Genomic DNA, 6,000 nt, shown 5'->3' with positions numbered 1-6,000 from the left:
GTGGGGGGAGGGGGGTAGGGGTCGGGGTACGAAGATGCTGGATCCCATCGAAATTCAACATTCAACTAGGATTTGAATGATCTGTTCCTCCGTGATACAGAATGAGGTTTACATCTGGGAATGTGCATTTGTTTACCTAGAGTTCTGCATTGTCAAAAGATATGTATTTTAATATAACTTATTAAGGCCCATGAGAGACCTTTTCCATTAATTTAATTTTCCTGCTTTGTAGCCGTGGCTCGTGATTACCAGAGGGTGTTTTTCACATTTTTTATTTACACTATTGCAGTAGCACCCAGTGCCCACTTGGTACGAATAGGTTTACAGCAGAGCTTCTGAGTAATGCTCCCTAAGAAACTGCCAAAGAATGGAACTGGGCTCTGTTTTGGTTTAAAAAAAAAGTAACCTTTGTGGACGCATTGACCTTAAGGCCACGCAGTAATATTTACCAAATGTTTCTCCCAAGAAAATATTTTTGGGGGAATTCAAATAAGAAATATGTATTTTCAACTCTGACTTTAACAGGTTTTAATCATGTATGTACTTTTAAACGTAATGCAACGTTTTACGAGCTGATATTTTACAATATTGACTTATGAGTCGTGCTTTCACGAACTTTGTAATTTCGTGAAAAGTGAAAATAATTTTTCACACTCAACATGCAAGCCGCTGCCAATGTGCACTTTCTGTCGTGAAAGAAAATTGTATTGAACAAATTTGATCATTAATGCAACCCCATTCAAGACTGCATTTTTATCTTTTTCATCAGAGTAAGCATTTAACGACAAAAATTTTATAACAATGACAAAAATGCAGAACTCTATGTATGCAATACAATTTTTTATAGCGTCAAAATACACATTTATCTCTAGATGTGGTGTGTATTGTATGTGCTTGAACAAATTTTTGTTTGTTTTTATATCGAAGCTAACTTGCCATGGTTGGCCTTCTTAAAGCAGTGCCATGGCAATGCTTTGTACTTCGCTGTTCCGTTACGAATTTGTGTGTCAAGTGTGTGCGGTATTTGTGTTTTTTAAAGTTTGGGGAGGTTGATTGTGTTTTGAGTGTGTGTCGTTACTATTGTCTGTTGCTTGTGTGCATGTGTGTATGTATGTTGAACTTCTTTCGCACCGTACGTAGCCGACCGTGCTAATCGGAGGTGCGGGGGAACGACAAAGGGTGCGATACCTAACCCTGGTCTACAATTGGTCCGCTTAAACATAATTGAATCAGCCAGTGTATATTGGCCAACACCAGCACTCTGGGAACTATTATAAGCGGATGTGTGGTTCTGAACACCACCAACACCACCGATTTATATGCCATGCTGGCCTCAATAGAACCTCCCTCATAGCACTCGTCCCAAGGTCTACTTAGGCTGTAAAGGGATGTTTTGTTGTGTGTCCACTGTCTATGCTCGTGTAGATACTGAAATTCTGTTTTGATTGGTGACTTCCTTTTACTTTAAAGAGCGTTGATGGATTTACTCTGTATTGGTGATAATTGTTATTTAAAACCTAATGGCTTTTACTAGTTTTTAATTTCAAAAATGTTAAACAAAACTCTCCGTTGATTAAGTGTTTGGGGGGTTGGTCCAACCATACCCTTCTCAATATTCAAAGTACACGTTCTATCATGTTAGACGTTACGTGCCGTTTTGTTCTCTATTGCACGCAGTGTGTGTCTGGAAGAACAACTTAACTGCTGTAAGTGTTTGTCTGCGTGTGTGAGTGAGTGCGTGCGTGTTTGTATGTATGTACGTATTAAGCGACCCATGTGGTGGTAAGAGAGCAATAGGCATTTGTTACATGCATCGAGACTACGTGACAGGCAATAGACTAAAGTGTGGTAAGGCATGGTGGGCGTCGCCGATCGGAATGGCGCGTGAGCTGATTTCACTCGGCCAGCGGTGCCTTCCCGCGATGCGCGCCCGCGCGCAATTGGGTGCAGCGTACGGATTGCGACCCCCTTTTTTGTATTTCGACGCTATATGAAACCGAGTTGTACATGTGACACCCGACCCGGGTAGAGAATTTTAAGAGAGTCATCGATCCCCTGGCCGACCCCCCTCCCCTGTACTTTACGCGCGTGTTGGATAAAATAACGAAGGCCAGTTCTGTTTGTGTCGGCTGTGAGCATAGTCAGGTAAGCTTGGGGTTACAGGACCGGTGTTAAGTTTTGGACGTTATACATTTAAAGTTTTCAGTACGGGTGGCTATACAGTAAAGATTTAACAAAAACTTAGAGCTGCTTTATAGGCCTTAAGGTGTAGACGTCAATAATTAAAGAGGCTGAAATGTATTCGTATAGCATTTAGGAGTCCGAAGTTTTTGCTTAGGTGTTAGAGGTTGCAGAGGTTATGCTTAATCATGGCTGGAGCCGACCGTTCTGTGTTAACATGTCCAGTTGTGCTGTGGGCTAGTTACTATGCGTGTGGGAGCTGCGGAGGCCAGCGATTGTGGCCTGTATTTTATTTGTTACGTTTTTTAAAACTTTTACTATTGTCTTCACGTGATCGTTTTACTAATTAACTAAATCTTCTTAATTGTAATTAAGTTTTACACGGGGCTGGTTTTTATGAAGCCCTCGCGTGTGTATGTGTTTGTCGTCACCCGGTGTGGTGTGCTAATCGTGTATTACTCGGTGTCACTGTGTCGGCTCTAGGTTTTACCGGTGTGTTTTTGGTGGTGGTGTGCCGTGCATTTTTTTGTAGGCGATCCGATCATGTTTATTATGCTTGAAGTGTGTGTACGAGTGCGCGTACACTCTTACACAAAAATAGTGCCGTTTGGTTTATCATTATTGACGTTATTATATGCGTCCGCGTGTGTGTGCGTGCGTGCTGTTTTTTGATTTTTGGAAGAAAAAACATGACCTAGTATATATACTGGTGTTGCAGAATCATAGCTTGGGTATGGTCGTAATGCGTTGGTTTTGTGTACGCAGTTGTGTAAACCCGTGTTAGCTCGTTTTAGCTCACTTGCGCGGAATGCAAAAGCGCACTTATAGTGGTGAGGGGAGAATGGAGTTGTGGGGGGTTTTGGGGTGGGCGGGGGGGGGGGTCCTTGCAAATGTTTTGACCGGGGGCAACTGTTGAATGCAGGGGCGGTGGGGAAAATTACCCACCCCCCCTCTCCACGCAACCCCCCCCCCCCAACCCCCCATTGCACTCGCGTCTCTCCAACCCCCTCCCTACTCGTTCCCTTTTCTCCTCCTCACTCTCACCTTCTCACTCAAGAGGTGGAGTTAATGTTCAGTCCCAGTGCCTTATATATACACACACACTATATATTATATATAAATAGTTATTTGTCTTGCTGTAACACTGTGTCCTGTGTCTAATGGATGGAGTGCTGCTGCTGCTCTGCGATTCTACTTGCCAGCCTGCCAACCACAGTTCCTGCAGTGTGCATGTCTAGGACAGGCTGCTCTGTCTTTGGTGTCTTAGAAGTCCCCTTTCTAAGTGGCTCGAGGAAAACCCATTGTGGCCATGTGTGTCCTTGTAAACGTGCATGATGTCTGGCCTGGTGTTCCATAGGACCTGAGTTGGCCTGATGTCCAGTGAGATGGGGGTCAATGTGTGGCCTCGTGTACTGTGACTGCTCGTCTGGCCTTGTGTTTCGAGAAGATTCCCTTTAGACCTGGTGTCTCGGAGGGCTGCATTGTTTTGCCTGGCATCTGGGAGGGTCGTGTGTTAGACGTAGTGTTTGTGCCAGGATTGTGTGTCGTCCTCTTTCACTTGGTGTATAGGGGGAGTGTCCTTTTATGCCCATTGTCTTGCTCGGGTTCTCTCTATGGCCGTCTGTCTGGGGTTCTGTCTGGCCTGCTGTCAGGGGAAGAGATATGTGAGGATAAAGGAAAATTGTTTTGCGGTGAGGGGGTGGCACAATTGGGGAAGTAGGCTCCTGGAATGGATGTAACATTTCATAGATTCGTCGATTCGAATTCTTAAGTTTGCGATACGTGCATTGACTTGTGCATTTTGGAATATTTTTTACGTTCGATTCGTAGCCCGCAGTTCATCCAAGTTTCATTTATAGCTAATAGAACAAATAAGCCACAAGTTTAAAATGACAACAGACAGTTCAGATTTTGTAAATGAGACTAATAGTACCGTACAAACCGTAACGATGGAACCACGGAGACGGGCGGTCTGCTTTAGTGCTTTGGCAAGGTCTCGATTGTTCTTTCTTGTTTGTAGTATTAATATACAAACTGCAATGGAGACAATGTAGACGCGGTACAAATGAAATGATACAAACGACAGTACAAAAGACATGGACAGTACAAGATAATGAATTTTCTTTTGTGAAGCCAAGACCTTTTTGATGATGCCTCCACAAGTCATACAATTGAAGTGGTATGGAGAGAGAGAGGGGGCCAAGTGTGAATCGTTTCATGCTTACTACTGTATCCGTTGTTCAGAAAGGTGAAGGTAGATGTCATTGTTTGCCCCGGTGTTTAGAAAGAAAAGTTTTATATAAAAAACTGGAATTGAAAATAATTTTTTCAAAACTCTTACAGGTTTGAGTGATCGGTGCACAATAGTTTCCATCTCTCTGGTTTTGAATCTGGCCAGTTCACAATCTCGACCCTTGCAGATTTGATGCGGCACCGGCATGATGGGTCTGATAATGCGTCTCTAACCAAATTGCATTGCTGGCCGCAGTGCCTCGTACATGTGTGTGAGAACTTCTTTCTCGCCGTACGTCGTCAACCGTGCTACGCAGCTGGACCTGTGTTTGCGCAGCTTGCACCTTGTGGGTTCTGGCTTTGGTCAACCAAAAAGGTGGAAACCCCCCCCCCCCCCCTTGTGCACTGAGACTCACTCACACACGCGCGTTTTCTCCTTGCTTCGTGTGAAAGTCCCTGTGTTGGCCACGCCACTCGTCTCCCAGGCTCAGCTCTGCTCATTGTAATGTACAGTTTGTAGTGTGCACATATAGAATATATTTCATGGGATATTAGGCATGATTTTAAGATAATGCTGCATTAGCGAGAATAATACAACGTGAAGTTAATGCCATTTTACATTACGTATATTTTATTATTCATGATGTTAGATGTCGGGAGTATATGCATATACATGTAATGTATAAATGCGTGTGTGTGTGTGCGCGCGTGCTATGTATACTGTATCATTTTTTCGAAAATGTTAGAAAGGGGATGAATCCTCCCGTTGCTCTTTCGCATTTGGCCCTGTACAGCCGAGCTTATCCACGGGTCACGAGAGGTGAGGGTTAAATTTGTACGAGAGGCATGTGTGTGTTTGGATCGTACCCAGGAAATCTGCAACATCTTGCAGGATTCCCATGTTTCGAGGATTTTATTTCATCTTGACCATGTAATTCCCTTGAGGTTTTTGGCCACATTATGAATTGCTAACAATAACAGACTTGGAGAGCAATGTGTTACGTTCTCAAAATCTTGGGCAACGTGGGCATTTCCTGTTCCTTTTACGCTGCCTCCTTGTGATGATACTTTAGTTCGATGCAGGGACTCCTCTACTTACGAACATTTGACTTATGAGCTTTCAGAGATACGGACAAACCTGTCCGTATGTCCAGTTGCCTGTTCGGACTGAGAGTCGTAAGTTTAACCGCTGCGCAATAGATGGCGGTGGTGGCATCTGCAGAACATGAAGAACCAGTGGCATTTACGTCTAGAGGAGATTATACAACTTTTAAAGCCATGCCCCGTGTTTAGTGTACACGCCGTACAACATGTTTGGAATCGACAGGAGTAAAGTTGGACTTACGAACAAATCGACTTACGAACAGACCTCTGGAACCTAACTCGTTCTTAAATCGAGGAGTCCCTGTATATTGAAATACGTGCACTGGGCGCTGTGGTTTTTATCGTCTCCCAATTCAAAATTGGATTTGTCCCTTTTCTACAGCAGTATATACCCGTATATATATGCGGCATATTCTCTACATATGTTGGTATATATATACATACCATTTCTATATTTGTGTGTATACATAAGTGTGTGTGGTT

The sequence above is a fragment of the Lampetra planeri genome, chromosome 5 (genome assembly GCF_965212315.1).
Source record: "Lampetra planeri chromosome 5, kcLamPlan1.2.h2, whole genome shotgun sequence".
NCBI lineage: Eukaryota > Metazoa > Chordata > Hyperoartia > Petromyzontiformes > Petromyzontidae > Lampetra > Lampetra planeri.
Note: the sequence above shows the minus strand (reverse complement) of the source record.